Source organism: Falco naumanni, chromosome 3, assembly GCF_017639655.2.
Source record: "Falco naumanni isolate bFalNau1 chromosome 3, bFalNau1.pat, whole genome shotgun sequence".
NCBI classification, from domain to species: domain Eukaryota; kingdom Metazoa; phylum Chordata; class Aves; order Falconiformes; family Falconidae; genus Falco; species Falco naumanni.
In genome coordinates this window covers 101,994,423-102,010,904 of record NC_054056.1, presented here as the reverse complement: position 1 = coordinate 102,010,904, position 16,482 = coordinate 101,994,423, and positions in this window count along the sequence as shown.

The window sequence follows — 16,482 nt, the reverse complement described above, 5'->3', positions numbered from 1 at the left end:
AGGTGAAAAGAAAACTTTTGGGGAGTAAAGAATAATTTTATTCAGAGCTTTGCAATGGCTCTTCACTTCAATCTAGTTCCACTCAGTGCACAGTTTCATCTGTTACAAAGAAGCAGTACTACTGGAAGATTCGCTCTTTCATGAGGTAAAGGGGTCAAAAGAAAAAAAAAAGTTTTAGTGTTTTGATACTGAACACCTGCAATCTGAGCCCTGCTTTAGAAGCAGAGCTCCCTCACTGCTGGGTTACCAACTGTAGGTCTCCTCATTGCTGTCTCTCTGGGCTCATGGATCATGATGATGGGATCATGAATTATGATAAAATTCAGGTTGCAGGGTAACTGGATCTCAACGAGAAGGGGCAGTGTACTCCTTACTCAAGAGTGTCCTGTGACCTCTGGTTAGGCTCTCTCCTGAGAAGCAAGTGCCGTGGACTTGGGCTCTATTATCCTAGAAGGTCCACAAGCCAACTCTCCTATTTGAGCAAGTACCATAACCTCCGGGTTACTACGTAGCTCACCTCTTCCCACTGTCTTCAAATGAAGGTGGCTGTGGCTGCAGGTCTGAATGCACTCTGCTTGTGTTGTGAGCGTACCCAATGAATCAAGCAATTTATGGCTGCAGTTCCCTTTTGTACAAATCCCAAACAGCCCTAGGCAGGAAAACGGCTTCTGAACGCTGAGCTCAGCCAAGGGAGTGGTTCTTGTGAGTAGAAGTAATAACTGGAGGTACCCATCCAGCCACAGGTGCATGTATGGATTAAATGCAGCTTTTCTGCATCACTTGGAGTCAAAATTATGCATTTATTTGTCTTCTAGGAGTCTTTTTCATTGCAAAGGAGGTTTGTCACTGAATGTGTGAATTGTTGTACTCATTCGCTTTGTTTAGATATTAAACCACAAAAATATTTATAAGACTTCTGAGGCCCAGAGTTCATCTACGTGAATAAGAATGTTCTGTATCAATAAACAAGGGATGAGGCCTTTCAAGAAAGAAGCAAGCCTGCTCTTGTCTTAAAGGAAATTGCTCTTTGACTGCTCTGGCTGTTCTGCATTCTTCAAAGGAGATCACGCTGTGTCAGCTAAATGATTGAAAAAATAGATTTTTTACCAGACAGTGTAAAGTTGGACTCTCCAAAGTGTTTTAAACAAAGTTGAGACACCACAAAACTTCAATTCAGTACGAATTGTTCTTTGTGCTGCTTCCACTAAAGAAAAACATATGAAGTATTTCCTTTGCTGAATACAAAAATTCTTCTCACTTTTGCTGCAAGAGATTTGGGTTTAGTTCAAAGGCTTTACTTTTCAAACCATAAGAATTTCTTGCTAGACATTGTGTATGTGAGCCTGTGTATACCTTTATGATTTTAAAATAAATATATGACAATTTTAACCTTTTCAAATTCCCCACAACAGCATTCTACTTTAATTCCTTTAACCCCATTCCCAACCAGGCCGATGAAAAGTCTTTCTTCACCTGATAAGAACCCAAATAAAGTTCTTCTTTACCCGATTTCATTAAATCTGGGAGAAGGATGGTTTGGATTTCTCTTTAGTTTTTTTTCCCTGACAGTAGTAAAAGAGGTATTTGGTGACTCCTTACATTGTCCAAGGTCACATAGAGAAAATGTTGCAGCAACAAACCTTTGAGTCCTAGTTCCACAATATAACCACTGTATCACTGAAAGGGGAAAAGGGAAACCCCCCCGACATTTGTTCTAATAGAAGAAGAGTCTTGGCTATCTATTGACTCCATTATGATAAACAATGTAGGCAAGAGAGGACTTGTAACAGACCTTCTGGTTGCCTGCTCTTCTGAGCAAAGGTTTAGCCACAAAAATTGGTGGGGAAAGGGAAAAGGTGAACATCTATATGAAAACCTGACTCTTCACAGCAGATCATTTTAGGTAACTCTTTTTAACATCTCGAGGGAGTTTGAGAATCGAACAAACAGAAACCAGAAACCATTTCCTCTGACTTAGGAGATTTGTTTCTCCCACTGGAGAAAACTCCAGCTACAAAGAAGTCTGTGGCTGCCCTCCTGCAGTGCCCTCATTATAAATAAATGCTTAAAGCAGCTGCTGCTGCAAGTATCCTCATGCCACTCCAGCAGGGAACAATCCTCCCAAGCAGTGCTCCAAGTCCATAGGAGCATGGCACGCTGCCGCTGTCTGAATGAATGACATGTCCATCAGAGGCTTCCAGGCTGCGCTCTGACCACCAGTGTGGCCTCAGCCAGGTGGGCTGCTCTGCACAGAAGCAAGGTACAGCTGAGCAAAGCAGTGCCTCCGCAGTCCCGCCAGTGATGCCCAGTGGGCTGGATCTCCATCGTCTTCTCCAAAGCCAGAACGTGCTCAGCTGTGAGAGGAATACAGTTTAGAGCTGGGAGCCGTTGCCTCTCTGTATACGAGGCAGCAGCTCCTGCTGAGGCTGGAAAAACACCCTCGTTTTCCCCCCCTCTCTACTTAGACTACTGGTTTCAAGCCATGAATCAGGAAAAGGACATTCTACCAAAAAGCAAAGAGTTGTGTGTATGTAACTTATGAACACTGAATTCCAGAAGTTCCCTCGGCTCAAATCCTAGCTCCAGCAGTAATGACAAGAAACTAGCACAGCCAAAACCAGAGCCTAAGGACCAGGAAATGAGCTGATCAGATCTGCAGTGTCTGTTGTCCCCCGTTGTCCCCCTCAGGCAGCTATTAAATATCATTAGGCTGAAATTCCCAGGGACAGGGCCTGATTAACCTTTTTCTGGAATATACAGGTATCTCGTAGGTGGAGTATAACGTAATGCTGTTCATTCTCACAGAACCTCCTGAACACTAGCTTCCTGAGTATGCTGTGCACTATGAATTATTTACTCAACTTTACTGGTTACACTGGAGAAACTCTGCACCTTTTTTTTAACCTAATGCAAAGCAGTGGTTTTGTATTTTTGCATGTGCCATAGTTGGCAATGATTAATAGCTTACGTGTCTCAGCAGTTTCTTTTTTCTTCCTCACATTTTAAATAAAATGCAATGGAAATTCAATACTTTGATTCATATTCACCCTTCTACTCACATCATTTCTCAGAGCTGTCAGATCTCATTTGCAACCCTCCCTTCTTCTGTCATCAGAAAATTATGTCAATATTCCACACCACCTGAAGCATCCTCTTGCCACTTTGTCTAAAGATCAGAGAAAACATATGTAAAGTACTAACCAAAGTGTGAACAATTACAACCATTGGGCCTGGAAACAATGCAGTTTGCAAGACATGTTGTCTTTATTAGAACTTACACAAATAGCCAGCCTCAAAGTGAAAAGGCTGGGTGTGTGCAATGATCTCACGCACCAGTTGTTACCTCTAAATATTGAAGGAGCTTTGGAAATGTGTTGTTCCCCCCCGAGTACTGGAAAGAGCACAAGCATAAAACAGTCTGAATCCAAGGCCACATTCAGGGTTTTCCTGTAAGGAATGTATTATGGAGAACACTGGGAAAGCTGAGAACTTGTATGTGAGCTGATATCTTTGCTCATTAAAAAAAAAAAAAAAAAAAAAAAAGGAAAAAACTCTACCCTTGAAATGGAGTGGAATGCATCGTTTGTATTTGTTTGTCTCTCCAGTTCCATGGAATATAGCTCTAAGTTGATTCACAATTAAAAGACTCTTCAACTGGAAAGATTGAAGGTCCATTGTGTTTCTTTACTGGAAATCCCTGTCATCAGTCAAAACTTTGCCCAGAGAAGAAGGCTGTTGTGATTCCAGTGTGAATTCCACTATTTAATGAACTTAAATCACCAGTTACTGGCAAAGTTTAACCTTGGGACACCTTGTTTAATACTTTTCTTGTGCATATTGAATGCCTGAAGAGAAACATTTGATATGGTGCAGTCTTAATAACTTAATTCACTGTGGTGCAATATACCTGTGGTGAATGTAGGAAACCAGAAAGAAAGGCCACAGTTACCCATCCACTTCTCAGTTGTGGCCATTGGCGAGAACTTGCAATAGCTATAGCGACAGTGCCAGCCATTTTTGGAAGAAACATCACCACAGAGGGCAATTAATACTGCTTGTTTATTTTCTGGCAACCTGCAATAAGTACTGGCCCACTGAGGGAGAGCCAGAGGCTGCTTTAATCTTCAAGAATTAGCAATAACATGCTGTGGCAGAATTTTAGAGATCCAACTGAATCCATGCTAGCTTTATAGCACTCACAAAACATTGAGACCACACGGATGCTAGTATTTTCCTGTACACTCATAAATGCCACTCTGATTCTGGCATTGAACATCTGATTTAATTTCATTTCATTTAATTATATTTTATTGTTTCCCTCCCTGAGTTAGCTCTCCTCCCCTCAAGCCTGCCCCCTGAATTTCCTGTGACTGAAATCCTGAACACATTTCCTTCCATCTCCCGTCTCTGACTGTTTGGTAGAAACAGCCTCAAAAGATCAAGAAACAGATGGATGGACTGTTCTTGGTGTTTCTCCCAGGAATGAAGGTTTAGTTGCCAGTGGCTTTAGTTTCATTGGAAGAGGCAGCTGCTATCCCACAGCCAAGTGGAAAGATTAAATGATTTGGGGACAGTGAGTTCACCCAGGAGAGAAGGGGTGGAGAAGACAGTGTCTTGGCACAGTGGGTCGCTTTTGTGTGGGGAGTGCAAGTGGCTGGACTAGGCTGTGCTGGGAGGTACAGACTAACCCAGAAATGACTAAAACAAATGGTGCTTGAAGCACGATTTGAAGCAGAGCCTAGAGCACATCTGCAGCGCACATGAGATAAATCCTAGAAATGGTTGGAAGGGACATCTGACTGCAACAAAAGGCTGAGTCTTACTTTAAAGTGCTCAGAAAGGATGAAAAGGGCCAGTAGAAAAATTGACAGGGTGCTAAGAATGACAGATCTTACATGGCTGATGGGAAATTTAGTACCTGATACTGCCAGTGGGATGGGCAGAGAATGTGCCTTGCTTAGATAAAAGCACTGTGCTGTATTTAAGAGCCCCAACCATCCTTGAACTTGCTTCCTGATTCCCCAGAAGGAACCGGTGTAGCCAGGAGGAAGACTGTTGTTCCAGATGTGCATCTGGGTTTCTCTCAGCTTCTCAAGGCCTTCCCTGAACAAAAGGTCTATTAGAAGATGCTCCCCTGCCATTGCAAAGCTGCTCGGAGGATTTAAGCACATTAATTTTATAGCAACAAGAGTCTACAGGTGGATTCCCCTGCACTTCCTGACCTAGTTGACATGAATACCTCCCCTGCTTTCTTCTAGAGGATAGACATCAAACTCAGCCCTGCACTTTAAGGTCCTTGAAAATCTGAGCTTTGCTACTTCCCCCATATCTAATCAAGCATTTCAAACATGTTCTGCACCTACTTGTTGCTTCGTAGGCCTGGTAGGCAAGCACTATCAAGGGAGACAGGAAAAGGAGCTCTACCGGGAGAGATTTTTCTTCTCTGTTTCCTGAAAAAGGCCTCTGGCCAGTATTAGGAGAAAGTGATTTTCTGTGTGTAAGCCTTCTTCCTGGTGTTACTGGCAAAAACAAGAGGCAGGTTTAAATAGATCCTGGGCGGATCTCCTTTTGAAACCAACATCCCCAGCTCAAGCTCTCTTGCAGATGGTGTGCCCTCCTGATGTGCTCCTAGTACACAACACAGCTTTGCTGCCAAGGACAAGAATTTGTAGGAGACTGCTGGAGCTGTATTTGAAGGAAAAGGCACGCAGAGTTTAGTGGGAGAAAACAGCAATATGTCTATATGGATGATAAATAAAAAGCTCTGCCCCAGTAACTCTGCCAGGAGTCCGTTAATTTGGTTTCCTGTCTGCTGGTGTAAACATCCAACAGCAAATGTCTGCTAACCACACGGCTTCATCCCGCCACCTCTGCTAAACCTCTCTGCCAGTGTGGTGGCAGCGGGTATAATAGGCCTAAAGTCTTCAGGTGTAGTTGGAAAGCCTCTCCCTAAACCTTTCGGAAATGTTGTCTGGTTCTTTCCTGAGGCTTTCATACCTACTGCAGCGCTTGTGAGTCCATCGTCAGTTGATGGGGAGCAGACGCTGGGGGAGGACTGTGGCTGTGCCCTGGAAAGGACCCTGAGAAGCCAGTGGAGACCTCCTTCTGTCTCCAGATAAAATCAACTGTAGCTGACAAAGGTTTACCTAACCTCTCCTTACACAAACCTGATGACACTGAACCCATAGCTTCTCCACACAGTTCTCTCTTCCAGTATTTAACTGACTTCCAAGCAGAAAGTATTTTTCCAGAGTGCATCCCACATTTCTCTTGCTGTCCTTTAACCTGATTTCTTCCTTCTCTGTGCTCAATATGGGTAGAGAATGACTAATTTTGCTGTTACTTTTAATGTTTTTAGAAGACTTGTCCCCTCCAGACTAAATCATCCCAGTTCTTTCAGTCCTTTCTTTGCATAATGCTTCGTTGCTCTCTTTTTCATTTGTCCATTTGGTTTCTGTTTTGAGTAGATAAATAGCTATGAAAATGCTCAAAATGACCCTTGAGGGATTCTGAATAAAAATCTTCTAATCTCTGTAGTAATCATCTACTTTATCCATGCTAATAAGGCAGAATGAGGTATGAATAAAAAAATAAGCCCAAGGCACAGATAATACAAAACATGTGTAAAGGAGATGGTAAGTCTCTCTTTTGTAGCTCTGGATGTGGTTTAGCTGTACAGCTACTTTAGTAAAGAGACTTCCACAGAGAAGAGCAGCAAGTCTGAAATACAGTGAGAGCACCTGAGTCTAGTACAACTGGCACACAGTCTCCACCGTGGGCTCTCTGGCAGCTTCCCGCAACTCTTGAGTGCGGGAAGGTGGGGCTCAGTGCACCCAAAGATACCTACAAGTAAATGCCATTTCCCACTCTTCACTCCTTCTAGCTCAGAGCTTACACTCATCTACAGTGGGGGATAGCTCTACAGCATCGACCCTTCAGCCCCTTCAGGGGTAACTCTACATCCTCTAGAGCAACAGACCCAAAACTTTATTGGCCTGGGACAGTACTGACTGAAAATATGTTGTGGAGCAACAACATTTACCGTCCTTATCAGCTTGGGTTTTGGTAGTAGCAGTCGTGCCTGGCTACATGTAATGCTGAAGTTGGAGAGTCTGTAATATCGTGCGTAAGCCACTTCTCTAAAGCTTCAGGCTGCAGAGCTTGCATATCATTTGCTAGGATTGCATGGTCCTTTGAAGCTGTTCCCTGTAACATTAGGTTTAGCCACTGGCATAAATATAGATATTTGGCAAGGTATATTTCTGGTTAAGACTCTCAAGATGCATGACGTAAAGAATTAAATGCTTTCCAAGCCCAAATATGTAAAATGTGCCATACTGTATTTAGCATAGCTGCGGAGAGGAAGAAAGAACATTTACCAGCATATTGGGTGAATCAAAATGCCAGGGTAGTTTTTGACAAACATTATTTAACTTGTATCATTGCTTGTATGCATTTTCAATGTAGTATGAGAAATGCAAACTGGTCATATTTCAGTGTAACCCTCTATTAGGGAAACGTTTATAATTTCAACCCAGAGTACGTGGGTAACAAGATAGCCTTGTTAGCAAGCTGTGTGTCTGAATGAGTCACAAGCCTCTTGCACCATCATACGGATCACAGAGGATGCAAATCTGTGAAGATTTCCCTTTGGATCGGCGGATTTTCTACATGTGCATCTCTTTCTGTTTGCCACCATCAGACCTCTTCAAGGAATGGAAATCTGAGGTCTGTGATCTTCCCCAAAGTGGGCCTTATCTGGTAGCTTTGCCAGACACCTATTCCACTTGAGTCTGTTGAGAGGGATTGAAGAGGTAAGCTTGCTTAGCCAGTCTGAATCTTCTTCTTGTGTAGACATGTACCAAGCAGGTATTTACCCTGTTTTGGTCTATACAGCAATATTAAGGGTTGTAAGCTTTTCTCATCCTGGTTGTTGGTTTTTTTTTCTGATGCGATTGCTTTGGAAGGGGACAGAGGAATATGTTCAAGCGATTTTTTGAATATGTTTTTATGTGTGAGTTGACTCTTGAAGCTCAGAAAAGTGTTACAGAGAAATGGAGGAGAGAAAAAAATTAAAATATATTTGCATTCTACCCTTATTCTGACATTTTAAAATTGCATAGCATAATATACAACACTGGCACCAGGGAGAGAGACGAGTAACTGGGGAAGCCTGAACTCTCACTTGCTCTAGGACACTCAAGAGTAGTAAAATCCAGTGCTCAGAGGGGTATATCTGGTTGACTGTGATAGAAGTCATAGGTTTTCCTCCCTGAGATTGACTGGAAACCAGAATTACTCTGCTGCCATTCACCCCACTTCAGTGTCATAACCAGCCCCAAAATAAAGTACTTTGAAATGTGTTCAATACTCACATTACGTATCCAAGACATTTTTTTAGTCTTAGTATGGCCAGACTGAAACTACCCAGTTGTATTTTGAGAAAATGAGTAAGTCATATCATGACAGTGTGTTAAGGGTGAAGTTCCCCTTTCAGTGCAATAATTTCAGGAGTTTGCCACCCCACATGGGAACACGAGAAGCTTATTTTACATTATGTTGTCATGACTACGCCCATAACTATTAAGAAATACCGCTCTGGAGATGAAGCCTTTTCTTTTTTTAGAAAGTCCCCATTAAAAAAAATAATCCTTTGAGTAACACCTGTTGGGAAGATCTATCTGTGAAATTAAGATATGCTTTGTCAATGAGGCTATAAATTGATGACTGAAAGGCTGACAGGTATCTTCTAGTGAGAAGTGAGGGAGAAATACTCAGACACATAAGAATGAGAGAGATTTAACCTTCACAAACTGCCAAAGGAAGAGAGAAATTTTCTTTCTTGACATTTTCACACCAGTGCTTTCCTGGAGGATTATGCTATAGTCAAACATAACTTATTGGCAGTAATTAGGTGAAATCAAATGACTCGTGTTATGCAGGAGACAGGGCTAAATGACCTCACGGTCTATTCTAGCCTATGAATTGTTTAAATGTAACTAGTTATTTTATGCTTTTTTTCCAATTCAACATAGTTTAGCAGTTAGTCAGGAGAGAATTTGGTTATTCCTAGTAAGGAAGTGATAGATAAATGTGGGTAATGTTTACGTGAAAATGTCAATGGTCTGCACATCTTGATGTGGTTTCTTTCATGGTTTTGTACATGAAGGACTCTGCAGAATGTGGGACATGACTGAGCTCATGGTCTGAGGTTATACGGTATGACATTCGATTCTTACAAAAAAATAGAAGGCTTCTTTGAATAAGCTGCAGGAATCCTTTTCCAGGGAGATCACCGCACGGGTTCCTCTTTGATGTCATGCTTTCCATTGTGAAATTTCAACTGGTCATGAAGACAACAAAGGTCAAATTATCAACAGGGCAGAGAGTGGGCATGGAGGGCACAGAAGGCCAGCGGCAGCTCTGACCTTGTGGCTAGTTCTGTAGCTGCCCTGGTCCCTGCATACACTGGATATGTTGGGTAGGTTGGATACGTTTCATACTGCTCAACAGCTACCAAGGACATGTAGGAAGCCCTGGTTTGCTTGCAGTCACTTTGTACCTTTTTCTGTTCCTTTATGCATGTGCAGGAGATCCCTCACTTGGAGGGGAAAAAGGTTCCAGTAATTTGGGTGCACGCTGCTGAACTGACTTGCTCTTAAAAGTAGAAAAGTTTTTTCTTGTACCTCCTACCCAGTGGCACCCTGGACTTCTCCAGGAGGGAAAGCATGTGTGAAACATTTCTTCTGGAGAACGGATGCATCCTCATGGTGGGAATGTGCAAGGTTCCACAGTTTCAGGCAGGAGGAACAAAATGAGTACCCAGCTGCATCCCAGCCAGCTTCGGCTTACAAAGCTGGTTGAAAAACAGTGATCCTAAACTGGTCTCTTGCATCACCTTTTCTCCTTGTGCTTTATTACCTCCACGGCTGCCATTAATAGGCTGTGTTTTCAGTGCTTTTACATAATTTATCATGGCAGGAGTGATGCCTGTTACAAGTTTGCCTTTCAGTGCAATACATAAAAGAGAACACATCGTCACGTAGCAGCCTAAAAATATAATTTTAGTATTTTTAATATATTATGGGAACACGTTCATCCATAAAACCATGAGAGGGCAGCATTCTCTCTATCATTCATATTTTCTTTCTGCTGGAAAATTAAGAGACACTTTCTTTAACATTCATCTCATAAACCAGAGAGAAGTGTTATATATAATTCAGAGCCTGGTTCAATATTCTTTGTAATCAATAGGAATGTTTCCCTTGATTTAAATAGGTGTTGGACTGAGGCTTCAGTTGTTCAAAATGACATCAGGAAGAACTGTCTGCATAATTTAAATCAGAAGATACCGAAAATAAACAGTCAGGAAATAATTTTGGTGGTGGTTAACCATTGGAACAAAATACCAAGAATACTGGTGTATTCTCCACTTCTTTGTGTCTTTGAACACAGACTACATGTCTCTTTGGAAAAAGCGGACAATAGCTGCTGCGTTCAATACTGAGGTAGCGGACTGGTGTTCTGTGAGCTGCGTGGCATAAAAAGAGAAGTTGTTGCTGTATGTATACATGGAAGATAAGCCACACATTTTTTTATGCCGTTAGTAATTAGTCAGTGGAGCACCTTAAGGTTTCAGGGAGTGATTTTACAATCAAAATGGGATGCAGTTCCACAAGATTTTCTCTAAGTCAGTATTATACAAGCAGTCACAGGTTTGCTAAGCAAAATGAACTCTCTGGCTCTGGAGTCCATTAATCTGGCCAATGAGATTAATCTAGCCAAGTGCAAAATTTTACAGCTGTCATGTGATCCTTTGAGTAACATGAAATATATCGTTGTAGCAATAAATGACTGGGGTTTTTAGAAGAACTAATTGTGCGTTTTTTGCAAAATCAGAACAGCACAAGACGGAGAAAGAGTTTTGAATGGGGGAAGCAGAATTGTTTACCTCTAAATAATTGCTTCAGAAATAACTTAGGTCACAAGAGACTACAGATTTTAAGCCAGATGAATATTTAGACAACTCACAATGTCAGTCCAATGTAGAGTGGCAAGTGCTAATTAGCATTCTTGCTTTCAGTCTCAGCAGAGAGGAGTATTTAATGAACACGGAAACCAAGATATTCTCTCTATGCTGCTTGACATGATGACCCAACTCCGACCTCCATGGGTTTGTGATGAAATTGTATTTTCTGATTTGTTTACTTCATCTCCTGCTGGTGAGGGAAATTCCTGTATGTCTCTTATTCACTGTATTTCAGTCATTTCGACACCCCTAAAATGATGCACAAAGTTTTCACTGTGAATACCCTTAGGAGATACCACAAACTGTGGTTTCACAGAAAAGTCATTGGGACAAATGCAATGGTAGGCAGATGCAGACGATTCAGAAAGCGTGACATGACCCAAGCAACCATCCAGTGTGTGAGAAAGCAAAGGACCTCCACAAGGGTTGGCAGTAAAAGAAACAAAAATGTTATTCGATCTATATCTACTTGCATTTTCTTTCATTGATATGCACTACTTAACAAGGTTTTCCATTGTTTAGGGGGAAAGAAGTTGTGTCTCTCTGTGATTTTTAATTAGGACCATCATAAAGAAAAATGTTAATTTTCTAGTTATGTTTTGAAGACTATTACAGCATGTGTTAGCATTTGCTAACTTGAAATATTTTCACATTGTTTCCATAACAAAGAAAAATGTGAGGTATTATTGAATTTCCTGTAACTTGCAGTATAAAAATGAATTCAACAATAAATGAACTTTGGAAGACCGCTGTATGTTTTTTCAAAGCAATAATGTAGCTGGTTCAGACTAGCCCACATTTTACATGGGGTTTGTATTAGCACTTTTTCAATGGATCTTAAAGGCTTCCTTCTCTCTTCAACACAATATTGAAGCTCCAGTTCGGGAAGGTACTCCATGGTGTGAGTAACCCTATTCAAAGCCATGGGCTACTGACACACCTACAGCTGGACACATGCTTATACATCTCAGGAACAAGGGCATGGCACGCAACGGAACTAGCTGGTGTGTGTGAGATCCGCACATGATTTGAGTCTTGTGCTGTTGCGGATGGAGTCATGCACTTCACTCGCAAGAGAGAACCAACAATATATTTTATTAATGTAAGACAGTGAGTTAACAAAGTTCAACAGTAAATGTGACAGTGGTTTAACAAGATTAAATGGCAAGGTACACTTGAGTATTTACTGCATAGAGGACAGGATCAGACAAAACTGTCAGGGACACCCTCCTGTTGAGTTGTGAGGTTCAGAAAGGCCCCCTGCGTTCTAAACTCATTCTCAGAGGGGTTTAGGTATGGCTGGAACCAGACTTAGTCCCATGCCTGGTCAACAGTTTATGCCTAAAGGATTATATATGCGCAATCAGTCCTTTATATCACCTAGCTATGATTTCAAATTTTCAGCACTCTTATTCCCTATTCACTTACCACATATCTGAAGCAGTAAGGTTCCTCTCAGCCTGGAGGAGTAACCTTGAGAGGTGTTCCCTACTCAAGGGGAGATCCTGGCACGCAGCCCACCGCCATGCAGGAGAGCTCAACGGGCCCTGGGCTGCCCACTACATATGGAGTAAGATGACTGACTTACAGTCATATTTGCATACCAGCAGTATTTTGGTTGCTGCACGCTCAACTACCCCTCAGCTGTTGAGCAGCATTTATAGCCCTTAGCTATTATGTTGATACCTGCCTCCCCAGAGTCCAGCTTAAACCAGATGCAGCCATTAGGACTGCTACTGGTGGCTATTGCTTAAGCAATAAGAAAAGGGGCAGGGGGGAGCACACTGCCACACACCTAAGTTTTGATTTGATGTCTAAGATAGTGCCTGCCACTCTTATTTGGTGTGGGGGATGCCACTGCTACACACGTGGCTTTATCTTCATCTTATTTATTCAGGTAACATGCAAGAGGCCACAGCCCCATTGTGAATAGTGTAAAGCAGGGAAGTATAAAATGCAAATAGACAAGACAGGACCCAGAAGAAATGTCACAAAATGCAAGGAAAATTAGTAAAGTAGTAGCAGCAAGCAAGGGCATAGCTTTATGCCTCTTCCTTTTTGTACAGAGGATGGGGTAAGGTGGGGAGGGAGGGGTGAGGTGAGGGAAAGGCAGCAAGGCTGCTTAGAGATGTGGAGATGGAGATAAGGGGTGGAAAAAACCCAGCTCTTCACTGTGGGGCAATGGAAAGCCACTTAAGAGTGCTCAGAGGTTCCTCATCTGGGTTCTGCTTCAAATGGAAGGATTCACTTTTCTTAGGCTGATTCACACTTAAACTGAATCCATTGCCTAACCCTGTGTGGCAGGGAGAGGGGAGACAGACAGATAACCATCTCTGTCTGGCTTTTGCTGTTGCCAGAGTAGCTGATGAATCTCCTTTGCCACCCTTCTCGTCTGCATGTCTGGCCTTAGTTTGTTTTCCTCTGTGCAATGCTGTTGTAGAGGGCCATAGATTTTGACTCATTTTAACAGTCACCTGATGAATTCAACAGAGAGCATATTTTGCTAAATAAGCTACAAAACAAAACACCAAGAAGCATATTGCAGTGAAATAAAATACGGACTCTAATTGATGCAGTTGTTTTGAATAAATCTTTCCACTGTCACAGTCAGCACACTAAATGCCAATGCCTGTCAGCACCACTTCTTAGTTACCTACCCAAGGTAATTACATAGCTCTTCTCACTGCAGAATCAAACTGCATCCCAATTTGAGGTATTCATCTGTTAGCAATCCCAGTTTACGGCTTTTTACCCAAACAGAATAAAAACCCGCAGTAAAAATAAATGACAGGCTCCATCTTGCACCATAGTCAGATCTCAGCTCTGCTTGCAGAGTCAAAATAACTTTGAGATCACCATAGATGTCTTGCTGGGAGTGTGTGGGCGAGGTGGTGCCACAGCAGAGAACTAAAGTCAGCTTTTTCAAGAGCCTTACACTGGGCCACCCATCCTTTTGTGGAGCAATGGCCTTGGGGGAAGTAATGTGAAATTTCTCCCTTCTCCTTTTACGTCCATACTCCCAGGCAGTCCCAGTCCCCGTGGGCACGAGGCAGAACATTCGATTTAGCAAACATTTGCAAACAGCCCATGCCACCCACACGCGAGCTTCATGAATAGTAAATTTGCTGCGTTTAGTTATGGAACTGTGATGCTTTTCATCCCTTTTCAACTTCAAACTCCACATGTGAGCAGAAACAGAAGCCGCTTTGTCCTCGGAGTTGTTAGAGTCTATACAGAAGAGAGGAATCCAACATGCACTTATGCTGAAATTTTACATCTGTTCTTCTGGGTGACTACCTAAGTGTATTTCCACTCTGAACATGTAAAAACATTTTACAGGCAGAATGGGAGTAAAAATGAATGCCCAATTTATGAGAAATATGATGTGGAGGGAGCAGAAAAGGGGATGTCACTGATTATGGGCTTCTGCTATTTCAGGCCACACATCACACAGTCCCTTTCACAAAATTAATGGTTTAGTGAAAAAAAGAAATGTTCTGATACCAGTCTGGCCCCAAACTGTGTCCTGCACACCCCAATGGCTTCAGCTGCCTTCTCTGGGTTGTGTGTCAGACTGCAGCTAGGCCTTTAAAAAAGAAAGGTCTTTTGTGGCATTTTGTGCAGAATAGTTTAAATAATTTAAGTATTTAGGCTTCCAGAACTGATATTATATTTAGAGGAAAAAAAAAGGTCAAGTTTTATTTTCTTAATTTTCTTCTGTTTTTCACAGATGTCCCCTTTCTGTTCTCTTCTCGTACTAAAGGGCCAAAATGTGTCCTGGTAAAATTATCTGTAAAAATCTAGTTGAAGATTCTGCTATTGTGAAGAAATCCTATTGTATTCAACAAGAGGTATTAAGGAAGGTCTTATAAAAAATATTATTGTCCTGCAAAATCTGCCCTAAAAGCCTTTTAGAATTTGTTTGTGATATCTGTAGGGTTTTTTGTTGTTTGTTTGGGTTTTTTTTCCAAACAACTATATGACAAGGATATAATTTTGTATTAAATTGTAACAGCTCAAAAGTATATGAAAAGATATAATAATTTTCTATTAAATGCTAAAAGACTTTCCTCCATGAGGATATAAGCAAGCTCTACAGGAGCTGGTAGTTATGCTGCAGAAGGATTTTTCAGGCTTAGAGAGCTTGGGGGAGGGTGTTTGAGTGCATTAGTGTGCATTAGTATGCACTCCACATTCTTGCCTGCTGTTCCACATGCACTGTTTTGTGCCTCCGTAAACTGCTCTGGATGCAGATCAAAATTATTTAAAAGAATTCACAGGGATAAAAAAAAAAAAACAACAACAGAGCAGCAGTTTCAATGTTTCCACATTGCCTTCATTTTCGTTGACATTTACTGTTAGCCTTTTTATAGCAATATGAAAAAAGATGGCAGAAGCAGAGAAGGGAAAGGGTTTCTCTGATAAGAAAGGTTTTTACACGTTAGGGAGAAGTTCTCACAACAAATCAGTGCTGTTAGCTTTCCTTGTGCAGTCAGCATCAACAATTTAAAGCAGCAGCACCGAATTCCTTAATGGAAAGGGCACTTTAAAATTATTATCATCCTTTCTTGTTTGCAATTACTGCTTTTACATAGGAAAAAGTATGTTCATCTTTTCTGTGTTAATCCTTTTTAATAGGGTGAACATTCACTTCCTCTCTTCTTACTTTTTGCTTCTCAAGACTTTTGAGTCCTAAGCCAGTCCAAGAGCAGACCTAGCCAAGGAGCCATGCTTCCATCTTCTCAATTTGAAATCATAGCTGCTGGAACACTTATTGCAAAATTTCATGAAAGATCAAGTGAACACAATCACCTGCAACACGTGGCTATATCAAGCAAGTTCTGGTTTGCTCCTGCTGAAAAAAATGAGTTTCTTGCTAATATCTTGGAGGGAGAAGCCTTTAATTTCTTGTTCACTGAGACAAGCCTGGTTCACTGAGACAAGACTGACTCTGGTGCTCCTTCCTTAATGTTTGTTCTAGTAGTGATATTCTTGAATCCTTATTCCAAAGGAACGTGGTAATATGCAAATTCATCTCACAGCACAAAGCTGCATTGCCTACTCTGGAAGGAAGGCAGAAGAATTCTTGTGTCTCCAGAAACATGAAAGTGTGTAGTAACCTCCATGGAAAAGAAAAAAAAAAAAAAAAAAAAGAAGAAAAAAGAGCAAAGGCTAGAAAGTTGAGAGAAAGTATCAAAAACAAAATCCCCAAAACACTGGGAACAGACAAGCTTAGAAGACAGCTGAGAGGGAACCTTAGCATTTTTTAGAAGGGTGAATAAAGGTGGATTCAGGGAAGAAGTGCATCTTGCACCCACACATACACACAGAGAAGTCAAACGTCCAATATTTAAAATCCACATTGCACGAAATACAGCAAGCCCACTCAGTGCTAACTGAGGCACTGTACGGTAGATGTAAAATCTTTAAATCAATAGCATTCCCTTGTGGCC